Genomic DNA, 27,796 nt, shown 5'->3' with positions numbered 1-27,796 from the left:
TTAGTTTTTCATTCTCTTCAATGGAAATAATAAACAATTCATCCACATTTCCTTCTTCGTCTTCTTTAATTTTATCTATGTCATATGTGAATACCATGATTAATATTTCTTTGCTTCTTGCATAATCATCATCAAAATCAGAATCATCACTATCTTGTTTGGAGAAGAATTTCCTTTTGTTTTATCCTTTCTTCTTGAATGTTCTATTCCTAGGTTCATCAAAATCAAAATAAACACTACCTTGTTTAGAGAAGAAGTTATTCTTGATTGAACCTTTCTTTTTGAATTTCCTTCTTTTAGGTTCATCTTCATTGTCACTTTCATCCTTGAAAGGACAATTTGAAACACACTATCCTATTTTTCCACATTTAAAACAAATGAGATGGTACTTACCTTTGAGTTTAGACCCTTTATTCAACTTCTTGAGAAATTGTGCCAATTATGTTTCAGTATCAAAATCATCGTTGTAGTAGTCACAACTCTTCCCCTTCCTTGATGTTTTTGATGCCTTGAAAGCGACATATTTGTGAGTTGAGTTTTCGGTTCTCGTTTCATATGCAATAAGGATTTCATGAAGCTCATCCATTGACAAGGTATCCAAGTATTTCAATTCTTCTAGGCATTGAATTTGTCATCAAAGCAGTCTGGAAGTGATCTCATAACTTTCTAAACAATTGTCTTTTCCTTGATGTCTTCACCTAGTCCTTTGATAGAGTTGACAAATTCATCTACCCGAAGAAAGTAAGCAACAATGTCTTCTTCTTCATTCATTTTGAGACTTCAAACTACCTTCTAAATGTTCGGAGCCTTGCCTTCTTGACTATTTCATCTCCTTCATAGATGATAATGATCTTGTCCCACATCTCTTTAGCTATTTTAATATTTATCACTTTAGTGAATTATGAATCTGACCCACCACTTGCTATAGAATTCAAAGCCTTTACATTTTCCTCATATGATTTTTTCTTGTCTCGATATGTTGGAAGAGGAGATGGGATCTTGTATCCATCTGTGATAGATTTCAAAACTTTGACTCCAAGAGACATTAAGTAAAACTCCATTCTAACTTTCCATAAGGTAAAAAAATTTCCATCAAATTGGGGGACCCTAGCATCCTTACTGGCCATTGTGATTCAAAAATCCTTCTTCCAGCTATTAGGTTGTTCTTTGAAGAAGTTGGATTTGATACCAATTGTTGGAAATACTAAGGGGGGGTGAATCAATAATTTTTTTTTTAATATTATGCAAGTTAATATTTTTATCGCAAAATAAATTAGAACACAAGGGATAGAACAAAGTAGTTTTATTGATAAAAAAATAGTGAGGACTCCAATTCTATTTTACAATAATTTTAGGCTCGAACATATACAACAAAGCCTTTTACTTTTTCAAGGCTCTGACTTTGAACAGATCCAAGCTCCTACTTGGTCAAAATGAGGACTCCAATCCTCTCAAAAACTCCAAGCTTCAACTTGGTAAAAAATGAGGACTCCAATCCTCTCAACAACTCCAAGATCCAACTTGGTCAAATAAAAAACTTTACAAGAAATACTCACTTCAAAAATGTCCTCAATGCTTCAAGGATGTTTGGTCCAACAAGAGATCTATATCTTCAATATGGTTGCTTCAACATGGGTCTCGGGTATTCTCCAACACTACATAAAAAATTCTTCAACAAATACTCCAAATATGGCTTCAAGGTCTTCAACCCTACTCCAAAGAATACAAGAGGGGATGCTCCAAAAACTGGATATAATTCTGGCTTCAAGGTCTGCATAATAGGTCCTCTACAAGATGCTCCAACAATACTTCAAAGGTGTCTTCAAGAATGCTCTAATAGTGTTCCATTAATTCTTTAATAATGCCTCAAATATATCCTAAATAGTGCTTCAAAGATGCTCCAATATTTGCTTTCAAGATTTTCTTCAAATTCAATTTAAGAACTAATCCCAAACCATGTTATAGCTTCAACAATATTCACAAAAAATTTCTCAAGTCTACGCAGGAACATCTACTTCAAGAGGCTGAAAATCATAACTTTCCATAGGTCCAAATGTTCCTTGTTACAAGTCTCCATAGGGCCGAAACTTAGAAACTTTCACATGTTTGAATGTGCCTTGTCTTAGATCTACTTGTGCTTTGTTCAAACTTAAGTTCTTGCCTCGGGGATGAACAATATGGGACTATAAAAGGGACGAGATTTGGTCTATCAAGAAGTGTGATATTTGTTTCAAGTTGATGTCAAGGTCTTCTCCAAAATGAACCACAAAAAATTATAACCAAAAACCAAAATAAAAGCTCCTTGATCCCTTGTCTTGTTCCCTTGATCACTCTGTAGTTTAGGAGTTGTGAACTCCTTCTCTTTCTTGCCTCAGATATGAGTTTCTTCTATGTATCCTTGGCCGAGTTGGATGCTTAATTGAGGACAATTGAGTCTATATTTATACTAGTTTGTTCACATTTGAATAGACACAGAGTTTGAAGAGGGGCCGACTTGAGTTCATGTAGTCTCATGTAGGACAACTTGAAGAGAGACAAGCATATGGGTTTCTCAACTTAAATATTCAATATCTCAGCAACAAGTAGGAGTTAGAAGGCAAGTAAGTGCTCGTTGGAAAGGGCTTGGAGTCCTCTACAACCCTATGTGATTTGCTTCTTTAGATGGTGTCTCCTTTGGCATAAATAACAAGAATTATTCCAACAAATCATTCAATTGATCACAATGCCCTCAACAACAATAATACAACAAATCTACCCTCAAGTGGCATCTCTAGTGCACAATAATTAGTCATCCACTAATAATTTAATGGTCCACAATTTTCCTCAACAAAAATAATGTAAAAAATCTGCCCTAAAATAGTCGTATACAATCAACCTCAAATATGATAAGTGGTTCACTCAGTTCATTTTGTTCAAGCACAAATTGCATGTAAAGTATCAATTACAACTCTAATATCACTAGAAATAGACTACTAATATGTTTCTTGTAAATTTATCTTTAAAATAATATTTTGTTGATTTTTGTAGCGTTGAGAGGTAATCCCACATGCCTGCTAAAAAAAATAAAATAAAATAAAAAAATTGGAACATCAAGTCAGCCCAGGAAGACAAATCAGCCCAACCACATGAAAGGGTGTGTCCCTTAGGTTAATTTACTCCAATTTGACAAGTATATATAGATGATGTGATATATCATTTTCTCCATCAAGTAAGTGCAACTTCATATTCTCTCTCATCCTCTTATCTCTTCTAAAGTAACTTCACATGCAACAAGAAGGAGGCCGATACTGAATAAGTTGATCGAGTCATTGACCATAGTATGGGCACGCACATGCAAGTTGACTACAAGTTAACCGCAAGGTTGCACATGTATATTTTTTAACGTAGGCCATTGACTACAGGGCCAAAAAATTGATTATTTTACCAATGTTAACTTTTGGTATTTTGGGCAGTTTGATTAGATTTGATTTGTTGGAGTATGGCCAGGTTTAATTGGATAATGGAACATATTTATAGACAAATTGGATTTGTATACCTTGTTGAAGAATAATTTATCTTAAAGAAATTTTGTTGGTTTTCTCCCAAGGATGGTTTTCCCAGGTGAATTTTTTTGTGTCTACTATGCATTTTTGTCCTTCTATGATATTTACTATTTTCACTGCATTTACTATTGATATTTTCTAGAGTGTAACTTCTCAATGATATCAATGTCATAAGAATATCGTGAGAAAATCATTAGGAAGTGATTATCTGGTAGAAAATAGAATTATATTGTGTATCGTGTAAAAAATTCAACAGGGTATTAGAGCTTTGTTTAAAGAGTAGCCATTTAAGTCATCCTAAGAGACAAGTATTCAACAACTTGATAAGATTTTTTGATCTCTTGCCTAATGGTTCCAAGCCACAAAATGGAAAATAGGATGGATAGTGTCATTCCAGAGCCGGAGGGAGCTAAGGAGATATTCCTTGTCTCTACCCTTTCAGGCACTATTACCAATAGTAGTGATGTTTGGTTGATGGATAATGTTGCTTCTAGGTACATGACAAGTTTTTGAGATTCTCCCATTGATTTGACAGATAGGGATTCAACATTGTAGGTGGAACTTGGAGACAATGACAAGTATGCAATCAAAGAAGTTGGGTTAGCCCCGTTTCTGCTGGAGTTTAGAGATTCACTACACATGAGAGATGATTTGTATTTACCAGATGTTGGGAAAAACAATTGTTCTTTTAAATCATAGCAATAGGTCCACTCTCACATTAATTATCAATCTAGGTAAGCTAGAATTAAGGCGATCACGCAAATTCTATGCAAGGGAAATTCTAACTAGCAAAATGAATCTCACACCAAGGTCATTGCACACTCACTCTCAGCAAACATACAAGCTATTACACTCTTCGGCACAATCTCAATCCCCAGAAAAGAGTCTTACAATTGCAGAACAAGCCACTATATTACACAACCATTCTCACTCAGAGACAACACTCATGCAACCCATCAATCACTCAACTAAATGTTGAACACACACATTCAAAGAAAGTGCAATCCAATCTATAACAAAAAAGTAAATAAATTGTTGCTACACTAGTATGAGTGACTGGTCTAGGACTTATCTTGTCACACCATTTAAAAACTCTACAATCAATAACTCATAAATAAATTTGACAATAACAACAATCACATAACTGAGAAGAATTAATGCAAATAATTAATATACTTTAATTAACCAGTGATCCTTGCTAAGAAGGAGGGTCCTTCCTCCTCAGTAGGGACTGGTGCACTAAACAACACACAAGCTACTTAGAGAAAGATATAATTCCACAAGGTTGAGATTTGCATTAACAAAACATCAGGATTACAATGTTTTAGTGCTTTCCCCTTCTTTCCAATCCTATCTTTCTACAATATTTGTTGTCCATGCAGAAAAACAATTCTCTTTTTTATAATTTTTTAATACAACAAGAAGATCATCATGAGAATCTTTTGATTCTCATGTGATCTTAAAATAAAAAATATATTTTAATAATTCATACAACAATTTTCATGGTGGGGTGAAGCTGTAACAATTTCCCTTAATTACAATGATTTTACAAAGAATATTAACTAAGTGGTCTCTATGCTCCATGAATATCTCTCGGTAGTTGAATTGACTTTGATTTGATGTGCTCCTAGATCCGGTCCATATAACTAATTAGAAAAATATAACATGCACAAGGAAAATTGTTTGTGTATTAGCCACAACTCACGAAGCATTTGATCCAAATTGATAAAGGAAACTGCAAGTGCAATCCTGTAACAACAACTTCAACAGACCACTTAAACCTAAAACAACCCATATATTAGTTTTATGATAAAAATCACCTAAGACAATAGTTCTTATGCCAAATTATAAGAAAAATTAGACTAAGAAAGTGACATATGGAAAATGACATACTTAGGTGAATAAAGGTTGTTACAGTGGTAAAATGTGGTCTTGTTGGTAAAAAAGGAGGAAAAAGAAATAGGAAAATAGATGCAAAAAGATGACAATTCCATGGCCCAACATCTCCCCCCAGCTTAAGCATCTGCATGTCCTCATGCAGACCCTTGTGACTGGTTCTTAACATGTTGAGAGTGTAGTCTTGTGAAATCATAAGATCCTGCAATATCTTCTCCTCTGGCCCTGTAGCCTTGGGAAAGGACCAACTTTGCTTCCCAAAGTTTATCAGAAAGATGGTATGGATGATAATATTGATAAGTTGGAATCCAAACAAGAGGAAACTTGAATCTAAGTCCAATCCATCCTATGCCACTTCTCTTAATACACTCCACATATTGATGAACCTTAGAGAGAGCTTGCATAAAGTTTTGATAACAATAGGGGTCCTCTTCTTTCAACTCTTTTCGAAAAATATCCCATATTATCTTACTCCCTTCTAATGCACTAGCTTTCATCCCCTATATATTCTTGAGGCATCTCTGTAAGACCGAATCTTGATAGTCCATTAGCAATGTTTTAGTGTATGGAAATCACCATATCTTATTGTATATGTGTGCAACAACTTCAACTAAGTCAGGATCATTTATGATGCACAACCTTACTCGCCCCCCATTGGGTGTTACCGTGTCATATGTAGCCTTCAAGCCTACTTGATTCTGAATAAAAGATACAAAATCCCTCAATTGAACATCCCCCACATAAGGTGTCAAATTAAAATATTGATCTCCAAAACAAGCAAGGTCATGCAGATACAACTCACACAACAAATGCTTCTCTAAGAAATTAGCACTCTGAAAAGTTTCCAAGAAATATTGAATTTTCCTTGTATTGTATGACCTCTCTTCCTTACGAGTTTTCAATTCAAAGAGGAAATGTATTTCTTACAAATATATAGGATAGGATGGAGAAGGGATCATGCCATGATGCCACATAGTAAACAATTAATAATTTCATAGATGAATTCCTTCTCTTGTTGTAACAACTGCACCTCCTCCTACAATTCCTTTACTTGCTCTATTTCCTAGTTCCTCTCTTTTTGAACTTTTACAAAATATTGAATTCTCAACTTTTCAACCCATTCCTTCTTAAGACATCTGACCATCTCCTCATGTTTTTTCAAGAAAATAACCTCTTCCATTTTTCTATTTCTCTTAAGACATCTGACCATCTCCTCCTTGGGAAAAACTGCTAACTTCTTCCATTTTTCTATTTCTCTAAGAAGAAATGTCGTTCTCAATAATTCTCCAGGTTTTAGCTAAGCTATTTTAGATGTTGTTACATCCTTAGACTCAACATTCTGTTCTTTATCCCCTTTCTCCTCCTACTACTTCTTGTGTAACAATAACATCGTTGATAGGTTCTTATGTAGAAAAAGTCACATTAATTTCAGTCCACTCTATTTCAGTTGTTGGCTCTTGTGTAACAACAACATCACAAATAGGTTATTGTGGAGCAACAAATTATTTTTCTTCTCCCTTCTCTGCTTCGACTGTTGGTTCTTATGTAAAAATAACGTCATCAACAAGTTCTTTTGGAGAAATAGGTCTAAATTCTTCATATTGTTCTCCTACTTGAACTCCTATTGAGACAGTAATAGATTCCATAACCCCGACTTCACTAAAAATTTGTTGACACCCTTTACAAAATTTCACATTCAATTCAGTAGATGATGTTGTTTCTACTGCTTCTCCTAACATTTGTAGTCAAATTTCCTTCTTAAATTGAAACTGTTTCTCAATAAGGGAAAGTTGTTTCCTTAACTCCTCATTTTCCTTCTTCAAATTTTAAATTTGATGGATAAGAGGGTCTATTTCAGTCTTACCTTGTGAAGGGGAAACCTCCTTATCTTATGTCAATTTTTTTGTTAATGGTTCTCCTTATTTATATTGTTCCTAAAATCCTTCCTCGAAATTTGGTGTAATAAAAATGTCGTCAAATATAGGAGTGTCTTCCTCTACAAGATTTTCTTGTTTCCCTTCATCCTGTTGTTCCTCATGCTTCTCAGATTCAATTGTAACAATGTTTTCTTCAGGTTTTGGGGTATCTTTTCGTGCAACAACCACTCACAGTCTTTTCTTGGGGGTCCTTCACCAATTGACCTTTTTAGTTTTCTCTTTTTCACCTTCACCTTTCCCGAGGCATCTCAGGATTCTTCAGAGCCATTTGTTTCCACATCTATTGTCTCAAGTACTACCGCTACTTCAAAAATTGATGCTTATGGTTTTTCTTCTTCAACAGGGCACCCATGATGTCCCTTGTCTGATGATTCATTAGACACCTCCACAGGTTCCTTCGTTCATGCTCTTTTTCCTCTTGAGGATGTACCAGTAGAATTTTTAATAGAGATCCACCTCTTAGGGTTTCAATGACCATGTATAAGAGATGCATCAACCCTAATTTGCTTCGAAGCTTTCTTTTTTTTGCTCTTGGGGGCTGTGGCTGCTTTTCTTTTCTTAGAGACTATAGTTGTTCTACTATTGGGGGGTGTAACAAACTTACTCATGGGGGTGTGGCTGCTTTACTTTCAGGTGTTTTTTCAGCACTCTCCTCATGCTCCTCACTTTCATCATCCTCTGCACCAACACAAGGTCTTTCTATCAAGCCATGCCATGAACTTCCTTGCTCCTGTAACGAGTGAATTATGATTAATTTAATAAGTGCATGGTTGGTCAAGCAAGTTTCTGGGTGTTTTTCCCCTCACACTACCTCTACCATGTGTTGTAAAGATTTCAACAAATTATATGGAAAAATTTATCAATTGCCCTGTCCTCAGGTGTGCCAGCAGTTGAAATGATAATTAAATATGATCCCAAAATGACCCTCGTAGGTAATAAATTTTTGAATGAAAAGGGCTACATATTCCCAAGGGTGGGGAAGAGATGTTCTATCAAAACCCCTACCCTTAGTTCTCAATTCTTCTCCTTCCTACAAAAATAGGGCCTTGGCTGATGGATTTTCCACCTTCCTTGAAAACCACTGAGCCCTTATCTGTGGCAACCATGTTAAACTTGTGATTACCTCCTCTATAACAACAATTCTAAATCCCCTGACTTTAGAGTGTTATTCAGTTAGGGTTTGAGAAAATTCCAAAGAAACCAACTCACTAAAACCATGCAACTTCCCAAAATAACTCAACCACCCAACATTTTGAAAAATTTCTAGAGCCTTTGGGTATTGTAACAACATGTCAACAAAGTCAGGTTCATGCCTTATTGCTTCTCCTCCCATGGCTACCCAAGAGTGTAACTTCTTAGCACTGCTAAAGACCTGTTAAAATTTTTCCTCATTTCACATAGACACTTTTTAAGGAGAGAATGCCAAGATATTGGAATTAATAGCAATTACTTCCTTTTATTACCAAATTGTGTTTTTTTTAGTACAAAAAGGACTTCACATGATTGCACCAATTTCTAAATATGACAATAAAGGTAATAATGGTAAGGGTAATGATGGAAATGATAATGATGGTTACCTTGATCCAATTATACGTGAGGGTAAAAAGTAATGACGTTTGCAAAGTCCAATCATACATTATTATAATAGGGTGAGGTGATTGTCCATCGAATGATTAATGATTCAGGTGAAATCATAGTGTATTGTTTAATGACACGATACACTCCTCCCCCCAACTTATTGTAATAATCGTCCTCAACATATGTACATTAGGGTAATGATGTCACTTTTTAAGTACAAATCCCACAAATAAATGACAAAAGAACAAACCTGTCCTTGGCTTACCGTTATGATGACATGGGACTGTACTGGTCAAATGATGCTGTGAAGATCTCCTTGTGGCACATATTCAAAAGTGAAATTCTATTGAGAAGAAGGATCCATGTTGTGACAATAGATATTTTATCAACTCTAAAGCAACAACAATGAGTCTCGAAAAGGATCTCCAACTATAATAACGATGTTAGTAACAACCATATGAAAATATAAAACAATGTTGACATCTAGTCATATATTCAGTTATAACGACAAAATATTAACCAAAGCTAAACTATATGGACCAAATGTGTCCCAAGCTGGATCTATAACAACAAAACTTGAAATAATAAATCAATTATTAGATATAATTATTACAGTGTTGTTAGAGAAAAGAAGTTGATGACCGCCAACAAGCTGGTTTTCGATCATCACAACCATCCAATTGTGCCCGAAAGGGGTTTTCACCATTGAATATTTATTTTTATTTTTTCCTTTATTTTTTTTCTCTCTCTCTTTAATTATTATTTTTTCCTTTTTTCTTTTACTAATATTTTTATTAAAAAAATTAAGTAAAGGGCAGCATAGGAGGAACCTTCTTTGCCCCAACAACTTCAAGGTCCAGACTTGCAATTGAGACAACGTTCGCAAATGAATCCTTCAAGTTAGGTTTATGATACAACCTGAGACGATGTCCATTTACTAGAAAGTAGACTTGAGAATTATCAATGGTTGTCAATTTTATAGCCATGTTATCAAACCACCTAGTTTGCAACTTGCCTTAAAATCCTTGAACGTAGAATCATAGAGTAAGGCACAATCACCCTTATGAAACAACTTCTTTTTAAAGAACTTGTCATTCCATTTAGCATGTTGTTGTTGAATAATATATGTTCATTTCACAACAACCAGGCACTTTTCATCCAACTCATTTAACTGTTTCAGCCTATGCTCTTGAGTTGCAATCAAATTTAAATATACTTCTAAGGCATTCCTCAATGTTTTAATCTCAAACTCAATGGGGAAGATGAGATTTTTACCAAATAACAATTCATCAGGGGAAAAAGATGTGGTATTCCTCCAAGTTGTCTTATAATCCCACAGTACCTCAAGAAGTCTCTACACACACTCTTTTCTATGTCCTGCCAGAGTTTTCGTAAGAATAGCTTCAAGTACTTTATTAGTACTTTCCGCCTACCCATTTTCCTAAGGATTGTAGGGTGAGGTAATCCTATGATGAACTCTGTATTTCTTAACAATATCCTATATCATCCGAGAGGTAAAATACACTCCTCCATCTATTACTATTTCCTTTGGTACTCCATATCAAGAAAAAATTTCCTCAAACAAAAAGTCTAAAACAACCTGATGAGTTTCCCTAATAAGTGCTCTGGCCTTGACCCACTTGGTAATAAAATATATGCAAACAAGAATGTAAACCTTCTACTGAGATGGGGGATTGATCGGTCCCACAAATTCTAATTCCCATCTCTCAAAAGGTTCCATCGCCAGCTGGAAATGTAACGACCTCTCATATGATTGTGTAGGCTAACCCATTCTCTGGAAACTACCACAACCCTAAACATACCTATTTGAATCTCGAAATATATTGTGCCGAAAGTAGCCCATTTTCAACACCTTATGACTTGTCCTCTTATCTACAAAATTCCTGCATAAGGTCCATCATTGTAGGCCTTAAGGATCTCATGGATTTCATCCTCCCTCACACACCTCCTAATATGTTGATCAAAACCAGTGTGAAAAAGGTTTCCATCCACCCAAAAATATATGGCACTTTGTTGTACAATCTTCTTTCTTTCTCTAGGAAAAAGGTGATCTAAGGCAACTTTCTTGCAACGAGATAATTAGCAATATCTACATACCACGGTGAATAAGCCGACATTGCAAATAGATATTCATCTAGAAAAGCATCCTTAACATGCAGATTGTTAGTAGCATTAGTTAATTTAGAAATAAAGTATGCCACAACATTATCTTTTCCAGATTTATCTATGATAGTAATATCAAACTCTTGGAGTAGCAACAAGCACCTAGTAACCCTAGCATTTGTAATGGGTCTTTTCATTAAAAAATTGATAGTTGAATGATTTGTATACACAAAAGTTTTGTAGCTAGTGATATAATGCCTAAATTTATTAATAGCATGTACAAAAACAAGAAATTCCTTCTCTGTAACAGTGTAATTTACTTTTGTAGGAGCCAAATTCTTGCTAATGTAATAGAATGTAGGTTTTAAGCCCATACAAAAATTACCTGCATAGGAATTCTAAAAATAGAAAATAAACAATGGCAAGAGAATAAACCATAAAACAAATATACACAGATATTTTCCCTAGATCCCAAAACTGGGACTACCAAATTGATTTTCTCATTATATTCCTTTCAATGTTACAATACATATATATACATGCCGAAGAATCCATTAACCCTGGATTAGAACATAACAGTAGTTCCCTTGACTGGATCTACAAAATACCATGGGCAAAAAACCATCATGCCCAAAACCATGTGCGAAAACCACACACAAAACCATAGGTAGGTTTTCCCACCTAATATAGGGTCCAATTTTTTTTTTCGTCGGGGCACTGCCCTAGACCCCATAGAGGGGCACTACCGCCCCCCTCAAACCCCTCCACAGGGGGGGATGTCGCCCCCCCTGTGACCCCCACACTGCGCCTGGCGCAACGAAGGGGGAACTGACCACCCCCCCTCTAACCCCCTGACTTCACTACTGGGGCTAGTCATGGAAATAATATAACACACACCCAACATTATCCCACTTGTTTTTTTTCTTTCCATAGGGGGCCACATGAGAGCTTAGTCATTGGTCCAACCCTACAATGCCCATTGTTTATCTACACAAAGAGAACTTCTCAGTGCTCACAAAATTTGTTAATGCATCTGCAGTATTCTTGAAAGTGTCCACCTCTACTAGCAACACCTTTTTGTCCTCAACCATATCCCTCACAAAGTGATATTGAACATTAATGTGCTTTGTCTTTGAATGATAAGCAGGGTTCTTTGCCAAGAAAATTGCACTTTGCCAGTCATAATATATCCTTATAGCTCGTTGTACTAACCCCATACTTGAACACAATCTCTGCAACCAAACTTCTTCCTTTCTTGCATGAGTGGTTGCTATGTATTCTGCCTCTGTAGTTGAAAGTGCCACTAAAGACTATCTCTTACTCATCCAACTGACTGCACCTCCAAATATGTTAAACACATATCCACTTGTATATCTTCTCTTATCCATATCTCCGGCCCAGTCTGCTTCAACAAAGCCATGGATGTCCAAAACTCTGTCCAATTCCGGTATTCCTAGGTAGCACAAACCATAATTACTACCTGAAAACCCGTTTCACAGTTGTCCAATGCTCCTTCCCTAGTGTTGTAGTGGCTACAACCACCCTCCAAAATTTTGGCTCGCATGCAAATTTCAGAGCCTACCTTGGATCCTGCAATCGATCATCCTTGGTCACTTGTTGGTAAGTTGGTGATTTCAAGCTCCCCTCCTTGATCTTAAGAGTTGTACGTGTTCTCATCTTTATGCAACATGTGTCACCTTTGGGCATAGGGGTTGTTGTTTGGCATGCAAAGGGAATGTTGTCTTGCTTCAAGGGAATTGTGTGTGAATGAGTTGTTAGCATCATGTAGACATGTTTCACACTCACTTCATGCACTCTTGTCGCGAAGGTTGTTGCATCAAGAAAAGTATGTCTTATGCATTCTGGATGGTCTATGTTGTGTCACTAAGTGTCTGTGTGTGATCATAGTTGAGTCTTGTCACTGTTTACATTTGTGTCACTGATCTCACACTTAGCTAATTTCTTGAGCAACCTAGCTTCATCCAGCTTCTCTAAACTGTGCACTTTTGCTTATGCAACCTTAAGCTTCCTCCCTTGCCTACTAGAACTCCACAGTGCACAAAGACCCCAGCCTCCCTTGGCATCCAAAATTGCACAGATTTGTCCTCCTGGAACCCATCCTGCAATAGTGCCTTGCATCCATAAATTGCATAGTATTTCCCCCTAGCTGCCCAGGCTGCACTACATTCAGAAATTGCGTAGAGGTGTCCTCCTAGGACCCCCATCCTGTAGCAATGTCCTATGCCTCAAAACTGCAAAGTGTTGTCCAAGCTACCCTATCTGTCTTGCATGCAGAAACTGCACAGATGGGCCCCAAATGGCCTCATCCCGGTAGCAGTCACTGCTTGCTGAAACTGTACTAATCTATCTCTCAGTGACTATAGGAAAGGTGACATGCTGAGATCACTCCTAAGGAGTTGAGGAGAAGGACCAAGAGACTAAGTGACAACAAAATATCAGGATCGCATGCAAACTTTGTCAAATGCATGATCTTCTCGAGGCTAAGTATGGTAAGTAAAGAACACTTTTCGAAGTACACCTCTTAGTTGAGTTTGCAAGACTACTTGCCATTGGCATATAATCCTGTCTTCAGTAACATGCATGTGTGAAAACACAAAAAAGTCATTTCATGTGTTTCCTCTACATGTCTTGCTTCCTTTTCACTTGTTTGACCAACTGTCATCTTTGGCATGTTGATTGCCATGTCATGCTTGCGACCTTGTTTTGGTGATATCGAAGGTTTGTATTCGTGTGCATGAGTTGTTTCGACTATGTAAACACCCGTCACACTCACACACAATGTTGTAAGCATTACTGCATGAGTGTCGTCACGATCGTCCAAAGGCTTATCCGAAGTGTCACACTTGTCGCTTTCACCATTAGACAGTCTCGCAGTCAGTCACACTGAGCATATGTTGTCTTGTTGGTTTGAGGTGTCTTGTTGTTGAGTCATGTTGAGTGTGTGTTTGCAAGGTCATGTATACACGAGTTCACTCGCTCACAGACTTAGCCATTTTTTCCAAAATTCTGTCGAACTAACCACCCTCCATCAGCCATACCTCCACTAAGTGGCACTGCGCAGTGTCAACCCTCAGTGACCAAGCACTAGTGCCATGAACTGCGTAGAGTTTAAGGTTTCCCTCCAGGTAGTCTGCACTGCACAATTCTGGAATCAACCAAGATGACTGTCACCAAGAACAATGCAGAAGTTACCCAATAATCTATCTCAGTCTGCGCTTCCAACAAGCCTATCCATCGAGCCTCCCGCTGGTCAACCAAAGAATTTTACTTGGGCAGTGACCCATGGTTGTACTCCTCCAAAAAATTGCGCAGAAGCTACCATCCTACCTGCTTTCACTGCCTGTAGAAATTTCCTAGACAAGAGGGATAGGCACCCACTGCCTGTTACTGCACTGTCTCTGGAAATTATGCAGTTCTGACAGTTAATCCCCATGCCGGCCTGCATGCTAATCCTCCTTAAAATTACACAATTTTCATGGACAGTCCACCTTCTTCCGGACACCCTGCTCAACCCGAAACTGCGCAGAGATGTCCTGCATGACTACATCCCAGATCTGCATAGTTCTGGCCAGCAAGCTCCCGTAGCTCGAACCCGGCCTCCTCTAAAAATCTGTGCAGTTTTCACTGCCAATGCCTCCTGCTGCCCGCACTGCCTTCCCCGGAAAAATTGTGCAGTTCTGCCTCCCAGCTGAGCCAGATCTCACAAATGTCATTGTTGTCCCGGACTGCTCAACCCAGCCTCTTAGTGACCTCTATGCAGTTTTTCCTGATAGTGTCCCAGAGCCTCGCATCCCGACCTGACATGTGCTCTGTGTTGTTTCAGAGCCTTGTCCTCTCTCCTGGTCACCTGCACCCAGAAACGAAAGACAATGCATCATGGTAGACTAAGGGATTTCTGGATTTGATGTCATCTCGTCATGAGTGATTGTAGAAACAGGTACATGGATGAGACATGGCGCGACTACTATGCTAGAATACTTTCTCGCGGTTGGACAAACACATGAAGCATACCAAGTAGCCAACGAATGAGACACATGCACATGCATGGACCATCAAGAGAAAACCAAGACCACTGAAGACTCCACGCACTTTGCTATGCGGAGGTCAAGCTATGGTACACCACAGTAACACTCATCACTGAGCAACACAACAAATCGACATGAAAAACACAACTAGCATGTGCATACCAACAATGTCATGTCGAGTTGTGTCATGAGTCGCCTCGACCACATCACTATTTTGGGTCATACTATGTAATCAATGTAATGTAACGTGGAAGTCCAAGAGACCCATAGTTGAAGTTAAAGAGTTATGTAAATTGAAGAGTCATGTAAGTCGAAAAGTCATGAGGGAAGTTGAAGAGTCACAAGGGTCAAATTCACCCTTGGCTATCCTCATTTTTACATGCAAAGGACTTTTCAACTTGGCTCCTCCCACATAGCCTTGAGTGTTTGTAATCTTTTCTTTGAGAAGCAAGTAGTGGCTCCCATGCCCCGCTATCAGGGATAGTGATGTATGGTGTACGAATGTGTCTTGGAACTTTCGCTTAATTCAGAAGCATGTTAACAGGCCAACACGTTTTCACACATGTATTGTATTCATTTGTACGACTATTCTTTGGATGCTTGTAATGCATGTTACTTTAACTCGTACTAAGATAGTTGAACTGTTTTGGTTGTTTTAGTGCATATATTGTTGGAAATGTGTTGTATCAATTGTTATCGTTGTCTCACACATGTGGACTACTCCGCCAGACACTCGACATAGTCATTCTTGTAAAGTTGTTATAACTATCACCATACTCAGGTGGACTACTCCGCTAGGTGTTGTACAAGCTATCTATTCACCTTTGTGTTTGTGAATGTCACATTCATGTGGACTACTCCACCAGAAGCTGCACATATCTTGTTGTGTGGTGTGTCTCTAACTAAGTTGGGACTATTCCCTTTTGAATTGAGATTCACTCTCACCCTCTCCCTCTACAGTGAAATAACTTTGACACAAGCGACACTAAGCCCTCACCAGGCACACGAACCTCGTTGTTTGAAGACTAAGTATACCACTCTCATGTGCTGACAAGCAAGATCTAAGGCATATCTTTAAGATAATGGCAGCCATGCCATCATACTGGATGGGACTCCTACACCAAGCGGTGTGAGGTCTAGTCGGGACTTCATACTAGGGAGATCCCCTGAATGTTGGCGGGTCCTGTTATCACCTAGAACTACAGTCCATGTACATAATGTTTTCCCAAACAAAACAAAAAAAAAATTTCATTGTCAAAAATTGTGTGTCAAATGGTTATGGTCCTATGTGTGTCACTTAGGGATTATGATTTAAAAAGGTATTGATGTGAATCATTGCAAAAAACTGTTAATCATCCTCCATCATAATTGTTTAAGGCATGTCTTGTCTTGTTTGCGTCATTGGTCCTTTTCGCAGTTTCGCAGCGCAGTCTGATTGGCCAATTTGGCAGCGCAATGATGTTTCCGCCTTTTCGTAGCGTGTCATTTACCAGCCATTTCGTAGCGCATTTTGTTAATTTATAACTGTCTGCGCTACGAAATCGGGGATTCGGGGATTTTGCAGTGCGTTTTCTTGAAATGTCAAGTCTGGGGGGATGAGTCATTAGGTCCGTCCATATATTGTCAGTTGATGTCCTCTCCAGGTCATTATGGGTCATCATTCCGCCATGAGGTTCAGAACCACGCACATAAACATCATTCAAAGTGATTTTATGATGTATGGTAGTGTCATGATATTTGTTATTAGTGCGTAAACTGACTTGCTTGTATGACAAGACTATTGAAGCGCAAAGGAGCCCGAGTTTTCATTTAAAAGGACCTGATTGCAAGCGAGCCTGCATTCCAAAGTTCGAAGTTGCCTTTTGAGTTGAAGCTGCTGTTAGTTCTCTGTCCGAAAGTTTTCAAAGTAAAATGGAGAAGAGGGAGCATCGATCCGGTAGGTGCCAAAGAACAGAACCGGAGGGGCTTGATCTTACGTTAAAGGATGAAGGTGTAGCAAGAGCTTTTAAAAATGCTGGTTGCTGGAGGTTTTGTGAGAAGTTGCAGGGAGGGCACGCAGAGGTAACAAAAGCTTTTGCATTGAATTTTACTAGTTTAAACTCTAAGGTGTCAATGCTAGAATTCCCTGTATCTCCAGAAGCTATTTCTAATGTGACTGAGATTCCTAGAGGAGGACATGAATGGTTCAAAAATTTCAAATTCGATATGAGCCCCTGTAAGGAATTCTTGAAGGAGCCTTATGTAAATGAGGATCTCACAAAGGCTGTGCCAAGGAGTTATGTGAAGGAACATTTTGCACTGCTCCTTACATGCATCCAAAAATATTTAACATGCGAAGGGAGGTATAACAAAGTTTATTCCTATCATTTTAAACTTTTGTTACATTTCACAGGCAAAGCATCAATAGATATCCATTTCTACTTGTTCAGAAGCCTCAGTAAAATGTGTGATAAAATTCAACTGAAAAAAGATGACTGTGAAACATCACTGTTTCACCATGGTTTGGTAAAGCTGTTAGTGTTAGATGGTTTGCAGAAGATTGGTAAAGATTGGAACTCCTTTATTTTTATGGCTGGCTTTCAGAGCAAGACAGGCCTCACTCCATTGCCTGTTAGGGAAAGAGAAGAAACAATTGAAGAACCTACTCTTGCTGAGCTTAGAAAAGAGGTGAAAGATCAGAAGAAGTCCAAAACCAAGTTGAGGAAACCAGTGAAGCCCTTGGTAGTCAAGGAGACACCTCAATCATCATCAAAAGAGAAGGTCAAACAGAAGAAGGATGCACCTGGACCAAGTGAAGTTGAAAGGGTATCAAGAGTGAAAACCAGAGGTCAGTTAAGCAAGGAGAAAGGCAAGTCAATTGCTGTTGAAGAAAGTCCTATGTCAAAAGCTAGTTTAACTGATTTACTTGAGGCAATTGAGCTTGAACAAGATCAGCCAGTGCAGATTGAGCCAATAGAGTTTGAGCAGGACCAACCAGTGCAGCCAATGCACATTGACTTAACCCAATCCTCACCAGAGAGCATGAAGAAATCAAAGGCTTCGAAAAGGTTAAGGTTTGAAGAGCCTAGTGAAGAATATGTGTTCAAGCCACGGAGGCCAATTACAAGAAGACAAATGAAAGAGGCCGAGAAAGTGCATAAAGAGGAGGCAGCTGTAAAAATGCCCAGTATAGAGTTTCTTGAAGTTTTGACTAAAACAGTGCATGCAGCCAGGCGTAAAGACAAGAGTAAAAAGGTTATTATTAGCCAAGGAGGAAATGTCATAGCTATCAGGAACCAGGCAGGAACAATCCAGGAAGAAGTGGCCCAGATAAAGAATGTTTCTAGAGAACGTGCAGTGAGATATGCTAATTATAGAAGGGCTGTATTAAAAGGCAGCACAAGCCTAGTGGGTCAAGCTGACTCGGGGTCTGATGTATTTTCGTGGATGGTACCAGCACTTAAGCAAGCAAAACTCATAAGAAAGCTGAACATGAGCCTGAGATCAGAAAATAAGGCTTTGAAGAAAGAGGTTAGCAGTTTGAAGAAGAAGCTAGGTAAACTAGCTCACTGATTTAAAAGGAAAGGTGCTTTTCAAGTTTTGATAAATTTTGGTTAAAGCTCCATCATTTTGAAACTATTTAGGTCCCTAACACCTGTACAAAATGTCTGAAGAAATCATGAGTTTAAGCAGAAAGCGCTTCAAGATAAATATGTTCTGTTTTGACAAAAACAGCAGTTTCGTAGCGCGCTACGAAACTGCTGTAGATGCTGTTTTATAAGAAAACAATGAATTTGATGATGAGGTCAGCGAATTTTGAAAGGAACGCCTCGAGGACGGGAGGGAGACCATACAAGGCTATCATAGCAATTCAAACAGTGACAGGTGTGAGTTTTGGAGAAAAGGTGAAATATTTTGTTTTTTGCTAAAGTTTTCTTAAAGGTACTTTATGACCGAATTACTAGGGTTCTGGTAGGGTTACCGGAATTTTTGGTTTGTACACCTGTTTAGTCCACAAGGCATCCAGATCATGAGGCATATGGTGTTATGCGTTGTTATTGAAGAATTAAAGAGCTTGGAGCGTGGTCTTTAAGTAGTAAAGAATAATGGAAGACAGGGACAGTGAAAGCAGGGCACTCATCTTTACTAATTAATGAGCCATCTACACAGCTAGTATCCAAGGCCAGCTCGTTCAGTGAATGCTCCTCCAACATATCTCGGCCACAACAGAAAATGTACAGGTGTCAAAGCTCAAGAAAGGCATCATGCATACGAGGAGATAGAGTTAGAATTTCAATGTGATTAGGACTCTATGTATTTACAGCACAATACCTTATGTATTTAATAAGTTTGTTTAAAAATAGATAAGGTTAGTTAATGATAGACCATCGAGCTCCCCTCATGCTGGAGGAGGAGACTCAAGGTAGTTTTAGTTTTGTTTTCCTATATATAGGAGAAACTCTGATGTAAGTGAGGTTGGAGATTTATACAAAAAACAGAGTTTTTATATTGACTGATGTAAAAGACTTTTGACAGTAATAGAAAGATTACTTTTTCTTCCCAAGATTCATCTTGTGTTCAAAGGCTCAGAATATATGTGGTTTTGTCTTTATCCTTTCTGTTTTACAGCTCAATAGACATGCAATCACTCTGAATTCACCTAGTGCTCAGACTTCCTGTGTATGTTTATGAGTTGAGGTTCTTTTTGAGAAATGTTCTGAGTGTTTAAACATTATATGCCTTGGCTTCCATGATTGAGTAGTTAATAGTTTACTGCAGAGGTGTTTGACTCCATGAGCCCAATGGAAGAAGTGTTATTTTGTTGTTCCAACCAGCTTATTTTTCATGTACTGTTTGAAGAGTTAGCCATTTGTTATTAATTCATATCAAAAATCTGTGAGAGAGCCCTCTCTGACTAAGGAGGCTAAGCCTTAGTCTAAAGCCTGGTTTGAAATAGTTGCATGAGATCTTGCTAAGTAGCAGCCCTTAGTACACGATTTTGTGATAACAGGTCCAACACCATCAACATTTCTGGCGCTAGAAGGAGGGCCAAATGACAAGCTGAGTCCTAAAAGTCTGTTTTGGATCTTCACATACTTATCATGAGTGACCACATAGTTTCTCCTTCGAGTTGTATGTCTTATGGAAACGACTTTGAAATCTCCGAAGATCTTTGGAATAACTTGTCACGTAAAACATACGATGGTGAAGGTGAAGTAACGACCTTGCTTAGACATAGTTGGCGTCATAGGCTCCTGTGAAAGGCATGAAATCTATGAAGATTACATGACCTACGCACTGTTCGCATACACGCTTGGAGGGCACCCACTACTATGGTGTGCCACACTGATCGAAAAATCTATTCAATCTTTCCATCATTTGATCATAGAGACAACCCATGCTTTCAATCATTTTGATCATAAAGAACTCAACAAAGAAATTCTGAAATTACGGAAATCACTTGATGAATCTGTTGAACAATTTCACATGTGCTTTCGTAATCTTGCATATCGATTTCCTGAAGATGAAATGGATCGGGTATTCCTCGATGGAAGATTTAAGTTATCTCTTTACATCTCCGAAAATCCACAACTCTTGGAATCATTCAAACCCTTCCCAACATACCTCGTTGTTAGAGATGCCAAATCTAAGATGGACGAGGTCATTGTCACAAGTGACTATCCGTCCTCTTCTCATCAAACAACTCTAGCTCCACAGTGCGAGGTGGGAGAAGGTGCGCACATATTTGTTGATCTGTCACATCCTCCCACCCCACCTGCTCTCAATGTTTTCGCAAATTTGGCTTGCAAGCCTATTGGTTGTCATGTGGAATTGTTACCTCAACCTCTGTCCCTGCGTTCTGTTGATCCTCTAGATTGTACTGTCTTGTGTTCTTCCGTTCCGGACTCCACACTTGTTGTGAACGAGGATCAAGTTGTCGAAAGAGTTGGTGTTGTGTAACCAACCTGCGCTATCATTCATGATGAGTGTGTGCGGGAACCTGAAGAAGAACCCGCGGTGAAGGATGACTCCCTTCCATCTGTGCCTCATCTGCTCTATCCTGAAATCTATTGTGATTTTTCCACTCTTGATTTTCCTTGTGAATACTCATCTTCAGATGTTTCTACTTCCTATCATTCACAAGACACACCGAATGTCAACCTGTCATTACATTGTGGAGAGGACACATCTTCCTCTAAAAATTCGTCCCATCTGTCATCTGTCATTTCTGAACACGCAGAAGGTGAACATCCTTCTTTCTCATCTACCCCTCTCAATGATTCATTAAATCATGAGGATGCCAACAAACATACCAATTTTTTTTTTTATCATGGTTGTCGTGATCTTTGTACTTCTTCATTTCATCATGATGTTTATTCACTCATTGTTATCTTCCTAAGCCACTAGTCTTTGACGATTTATTTATTGACAAAGTGAAAACCCCGTAGGTTGTCGAGCAACTTCATCTTGATCTGATGGTTAGGTCAGGCCCTCGTTGTCTTGAGGGTAGTTCCATTTCTGATCAAATTTTTTTTGAAACACCCAAGGCTCCTCATCACTCTCTGCTTCACATTGAAGATCAATCTAAGACACAGAGTTCACTTCCTCCACTCGAATCACATGATCCCATCACTTAGGCCTTGAAGGAATCTTACACAACGGGCGCATTTGTAAAACATAAGTTGTTTGTCTTTCTCATGTTCACTCATATGTCACATTCCAAAGAGTGTGTATATTTATTGTCTGCACACAGTGTGTCGCAACACCATGGTACGTCTATAGAATGTTTGTTTTGTGCATTCATTCTTTTCTTTTCTGTGGATGTTTTAGAACTTGGAGCGTGTTGATCTTCACTGATCTATATTTCTTGTTCAGTGGTTCATATGCATATCTTTCTTTTTTATCATGTCTTCAACAACATGGGCCAACCAATGTGCCAGTGGCTGCATTAGAGATATCACTTCACGTGAATAAACCCATGCATTGTTTAGTGTAGGACTAGGAGTAGTGTTTGCTTTGCTTCCTGGTTTGCATGTTTAATTTTCTTGCTTACTTGGTTTGGTTTGCTTGCTTGCTTGCTTTGCTAACTTTTTTTTCTTTTGCTTTACTTCTGCTTTTGGCTTTTGCTTAGGTTAGCCTCCCATGAAGCCGTGTTGGCTCTCGAGACAAGCCAAGTAAATCTAAGAGGACTTGTACAATTATCAACATTTGGTTATTTGTTGTCCCCTCTCTCTATGAAGAGCTTGTTGTCTTCAGTCGATGATGCCTTGATGGAAAATATGTTTTGTTCAGAGTGAGTCTTGGTGAAAACACAACGCTTGTATTGTTAACTAGTATTGCCTACTCTAATCGGTTCTTTTGAGTTAACCCTTGTCAACTCAGTCAAGTAGAGTAAGGTGTGGAGGAAAAACCTTAACAAGTATGTCAGAGGTATATATAACATACTTCTCTAAAGGAACAACCTCTTTTATTGTCAATAAGTCGAGATCCCTCTTCTGCCTCTAAAGTAAATAAGTGTGTATGCACAGTTCTTTGAAAAAAATGATGAAAAATGAATAAGGTGAAAGAAGAGAAAGTCTTCCTACGCAAAGAGGTGATACAAGTAACTCTGCCGGGGTACTAACCAGGCACGCTCGCAGCGGAGCGATGCTTGTGTTCCTGCGTGACTTCATCGGGGTACTGTCTAGGCCTGCTGGCAGCGGAGCAACACTAGAGATGGAACTCAAACTTTGACAACTATATTACTTGTGCACCAATATACCCCTCATCCCCAATTGAAACAACTAAGTTGACTTGGCTTGGAATGTGTGCTGACCGATCAAGAGAATGGCAGGGACTACATCTTTCACACAAGCTAGTGCGAAAGCCATCACAATCAAAGAATCGAACAATACTTCTGGAAGGGTTAGACTCGTTTTTCACGAAACAAGGTCCATACAGAGAGCTGGAGTTCTACCAGTGTGTCGTCAATGTTGTAGCGGCTACAACCACCCTCCAAAATTTTGGCTCGCATGCAAATTTTAGAGCCTACCTTGGATCCTGTGATCGATCATCCTTGGTCACTTGTTGGTAAGATGATGATTTCAAGCTCACTTCCTTGATATTAAGAGTTCTCGTCTTTATGTAGCATGTGTCACCTTTGGGCATAGGTGTTGTTGTTTGGCATGCAAAGGGAATGTTGTTTTGCTTCAAGGGAATCGTGTGCATATGAGTTATTATCATCACGTAGACATGTTTCACACTCACTTCATGCACTCTTGTCATGAAGGTCGTTGCATCAAGCAAACTATGTCTTATGCATTCTGGATGGTCTACGTTGTGTCACTAAGTTTCCGTGTGTGATCACAGTAGAGTCCTGTCACTGCTTACATCTATGTCACTGATCTCACATTTAGCTAATTTCCTAAGAAACCTAGCTTCATCTAGCTTCCCAAAACCATGCACTTTACTTTTGCAACCCTCAAGCTTCCTCCCTTGCTTGTTGGAACTCCGCAGTGCGCAGAGACCCCACCCTCCCTTGGCATCCAAAATTGTGTAGATGTGTCCTCTCGGAACCCATCCCGCAACAGTGCCTTGCATCCAGATGTTGGAATTTCTAAGTCTATCCATTAGAAATTCTTACTGTACTATCTGATTTATTTCTTCATACTAGTTCACTTACTTAACAAGTTATTTACCATGTAAATATTGAAAAAAAAGACAAGTACAATATCAACACATACGAATAATCAATTGAAAGAAACAAGCACACAAGTGACACTGTTGTTTTTGGACTAATGTCCCCGGATAAACCCAATGCAGGAAAACTGGTGCAGCTATCAAAGGGTTTTATTGTTAAGCAGTTTCATAATACAATCTGGGTGCCAGAAATGGCTCACCCAACAGAGAATGCCCTTGGCAGTAGTACCTCTTAGTTGAAGACAGATATTCCAGATAAATCACCGAATGAACGATCCCATAGCAACACTGCAGAATTTCCGCTGCTCTTTATCACCCTGATAGGGACAGTGTCACCCTATCTAGCTCTCCAGCTCCAATTTGTCCCACGAAATCTCCCAGAGTCGGCCTCTAGGGTCTGCGTTAGCCTCTCTAGCCTAGCGTCAGCCTATTTGGCCCAACTTCAGCATCTCGAGGCTCTGCCTCAACCTCTGGAGCCTCTGCATCTCCCACGCTGGATCTCCTCAAGCTCTGCACAACTCCTGGCTGCCTTTGCATGACCTCTGACTACCTTTGTGTGGCCTCTAGCTAGCTCTACGTAAACCCTCTCCCGGCTTTTGCGCTGATGCTCCCTGTAGAAATTTTGAATAATTTAACACATATTCAATGGAGATTATCCTGATCATGTACTATTGCGGAATACATACACAATACATAAGCTCCTCTACGTTGATCATCAATTTAGCAGCATCAATAACAATAAAACATCAAGAGCATTCACACATTAACACAGTATGTAACCCGGGGAAAGCATCTCGCTAAAAACCCCAACTATCTGTATATTAATGATTGAGACCATGTAACATTACAAAGTACAATGCTTATCACAAGCAATCCAGTACCAACTCCACCTGTTACACACAATACAACTAAGATCTGATCTCCAAATCTATTCCACTGCTTGCCTGCCTCCACTGCTCAATACCTACTCAAGAATGAATGAGAATGGATTAACCAATATCGTATTTACCTCCAAATAATCACTCACACTAGGAAAGACGTGAGTAGAGGCTATAATACTGGGCAAATACTTGGGCAAACTCATTGGCATACTCAATCCCTTAATTGTGCAAATCCTCATGCACAACTATAGTCACAACTGATAGCAATCTGATCCTCTAACACCTGTCCCTGTTGAACTGAACATGCACTGACATGCAACTGAGTTAACTGATGTATTCTATAGTTGCATTATGAGTTAATAATTAGTTTAACAACTCATCATTAGTCTATTTGCAGTTAGACTAATTACAACTAGTTTAACCAAGTCAAACTAAACACAACTCCATCAACTCCACAATCAACTCCACAATCAACTCCACCAAACTCAATTGATTGAGTTCTAACTGAAGTCATGCATGCAACAACTCAACTGACTCATAAGAAAAGTGTACTTCCTTCTGACAGCTGCATGTGCCACATCTGTAGCTCAAACTGAAGTGCTCCAAGAGAATAAGATCAAGTTTATAGTCCAAATATTATTATGAGACAATAATATTTGACCTTTCTATTTTGGATAGCCAGTCTAAAAATAGACTTTGATCACTCCTGCTGTGATCACTCCTGCTGTGATCACTCCTGATGTGATCACTCCTGCTGTGGTCACTCCTGTTGTGATCATCCCTGCTGTGGTCACTCCTGCTGTGATCATCCCTGTTGGGATCCAAAAATAGAACTTGCGCCATAATTTTCCTGCTGGCCCACTTAGTGAAGGCGACTCTTTTCACTAAGCTCCATCATCTTGTTGCAATCTCAACACTCCCGGTACTATCTTTGCCTCTCTGCTACTGTATTCACTGACCCTCAGTTGCAGCTTTGATCACTCCTTCGATTTCCTCAGCAAGCCCTACCCCAGAAAATCGAATTCTTGATCAACTCGGTGTGTTCTCCAACTCACCCTCAAGCCTCCACTTATACTTTTCTCTTTGGTCCATCAACGACCAATATTAAATCTCTAATCAATAAATAAGATTATATTTGGCTCGATCCATGACTTTTGGACCATTCTAACTCAGTTTTATATTAATTCACATTGATATTTTATTTTTCCTAAGTTTAGACTTACGAACTCCATTAAAATATTAATTGTTTTAATATCTCCCAAACTGGTTGGGTTTTGCCCAAACCATTTCTGGTCTTGGAGATCTCATGTGTTATAGCCTCTCCACCAATTTTTATGGCTAGAGCACATCCGATGCTACCCAAAATCAACACTCCCTCTTAGTGAGGACTGTGCTCTAGTAATACTATTCACTGAGGATCACCCTGATCATCCAGCATCGGTCCCTGTGCTGATGATAGGCCTCCCCACCAAACATCCTATGCACTACTGCATCATGTACTGCTACCCATGGCCCTACCACTGCCACTGCTGCATCCATACGACATCTCCCTATGCATCCGTGTTGTTGCCCATGGCCCTGCCACTGTTGCATCTGCACTGCATCCCCTCTCATCATGCTGTATCGTGCTGCCCATAGCACTGCAACTACTAACTGCTGCATTGCAACTCAATTATTGAGAAGTAATTGATACTCCCAACTTTGACATCTTTGTTAGGCTAGAGACACTCCTGACGCTGAAGCTCCCTCTGTTGCTCACAAGTGCTCCCTCTCTGACCTTAAGTTGCTGCTACAACTCCATGCATTTTGCAATGCTGCCTCACGTTGTCCTAGGACTCCTCCACTGTAGCACTCTCCATCACTCCATCTACACCTGTCTCTACCGACATCCGCCAGTCCTGCTACTCCTCTTCGGGGCTCCCATAGCCAGGCATAATCCAAGAGGTTGGGTACCTCAAGGATCCTGCCCCTCATCACCTGTAGTTTGTCTCACTACAGCGTGATGTCTCCCCACCTCTTTTATTGAGGTGCATGAGCACTCATGGCACAGTCGTCATCAGTCTCCACTTCCTTCTACACCTTAGCCGATGCAATCTTGGTCTCAGAAGCCTCTCCCTTGCTCTTCTTCATAAGACACTGGTTCACATAGTGACCTAGTTCCCCATAATGGAAGCACTTGACCTTAGAGAGGTCCTTCTTCTTTCTTTTCTCTTGCCTTCCCGCAGATGTGAGAGCTGCATCTTCTTCTTCCTCCTTCTTGATTCTAACCCCTTTTCCGCCACTCCTCGCCTTGGACACCCGTCTGATCTCTTCTTGACAAAGAGCTGCCCACATTTTCTCCCAATCTGGAAGGCTTGTCCTGCCTAGTATACTTTGGGCAAATACCTCCCAATCCTCTTAGACTGCATTCAATGCGGTCCTCACCATCAGTTCATGATCTGGTGTGGCCCCTATGGAAGTTAGCTGATCACGGATCTCCTTCAATCCACCGAGGAAGAGATCTATCTGCTCTCCCTTCTGCATATGATATGACCACAATTGGTTTTCAAGTAACATCCTCCTTTGCACAGAAGTATGTTGGTACGATTTCTTCAGGGCCTCCCACATCTCATTTGTCATCTCTTTCTCGGCAATATGTGGCACCACATGATCCTTGACACCATCAAGGATGATGAGCTTTGCCCTGGCCATTGCCTCCTCGTACTTGTCATTTTTAGCTGGGTCAACCGGGATCATTATCGTTTTCAAGGCAGAGTGTTTGATGTGATACCTGTCTAGAATGGACAAGATCCTGGCCTTCCAAACTACAAAGTTTGAAGCTCTGTCCAGTCTATCGTGGTCTCTTAGCCCATTCACTGCCATTTCCCTGCTACTCTTTCGACTCTTTCAAGTTGCTCTACTTCTCATTTGGAAGTTCTTAGTTTGACTCCTGTTAAGCCTCGATTTCCCTTCTAGAAATCCCTCTGCCAATCCTCGGTAGAAACTCCCTCCTCCTTGGTCTTTCCCTGTTAGTTATTGTTCTGACCATAATACCCCACCAGCTTCACTCCGCAACTTACCCACAACCTCCTATGCCCCAACAGTCTGAAGGTTAGAGCCTCTAGGCTCTGCGCAATCCCGACACTGACACAATT

The 27,796-nt window shown here is 39.4% G+C and overlaps 1 pseudogene; it reads right to left on the bottom strand.

The window, feature by feature from the left end:
* The window catches only part of LOC149229708 (NADH dehydrogenase [ubiquinone] 1 alpha subcomplex subunit 9, mitochondrial pseudogene), a 54,664-nt pseudogene extending 27,668 nt beyond the window's left edge, over window positions 1–26,996 (bottom strand).
* Window positions 26,997–27,796: the final 800 nt, after the last annotated feature.

The sequence above is a fragment of the Pinus tabuliformis genome, chromosome J, assembly GCF_031772625.1.
Source record: "Pinus tabuliformis cultivar Carrire ecotype Pingquan chromosome J, CPIR1, whole genome shotgun sequence".
NCBI lineage: Eukaryota > Viridiplantae > Streptophyta > Pinopsida > Pinales > Pinaceae > Pinus > Pinus tabuliformis.
This window is presented reverse-complemented; position numbering and strand designations above follow the sequence as displayed.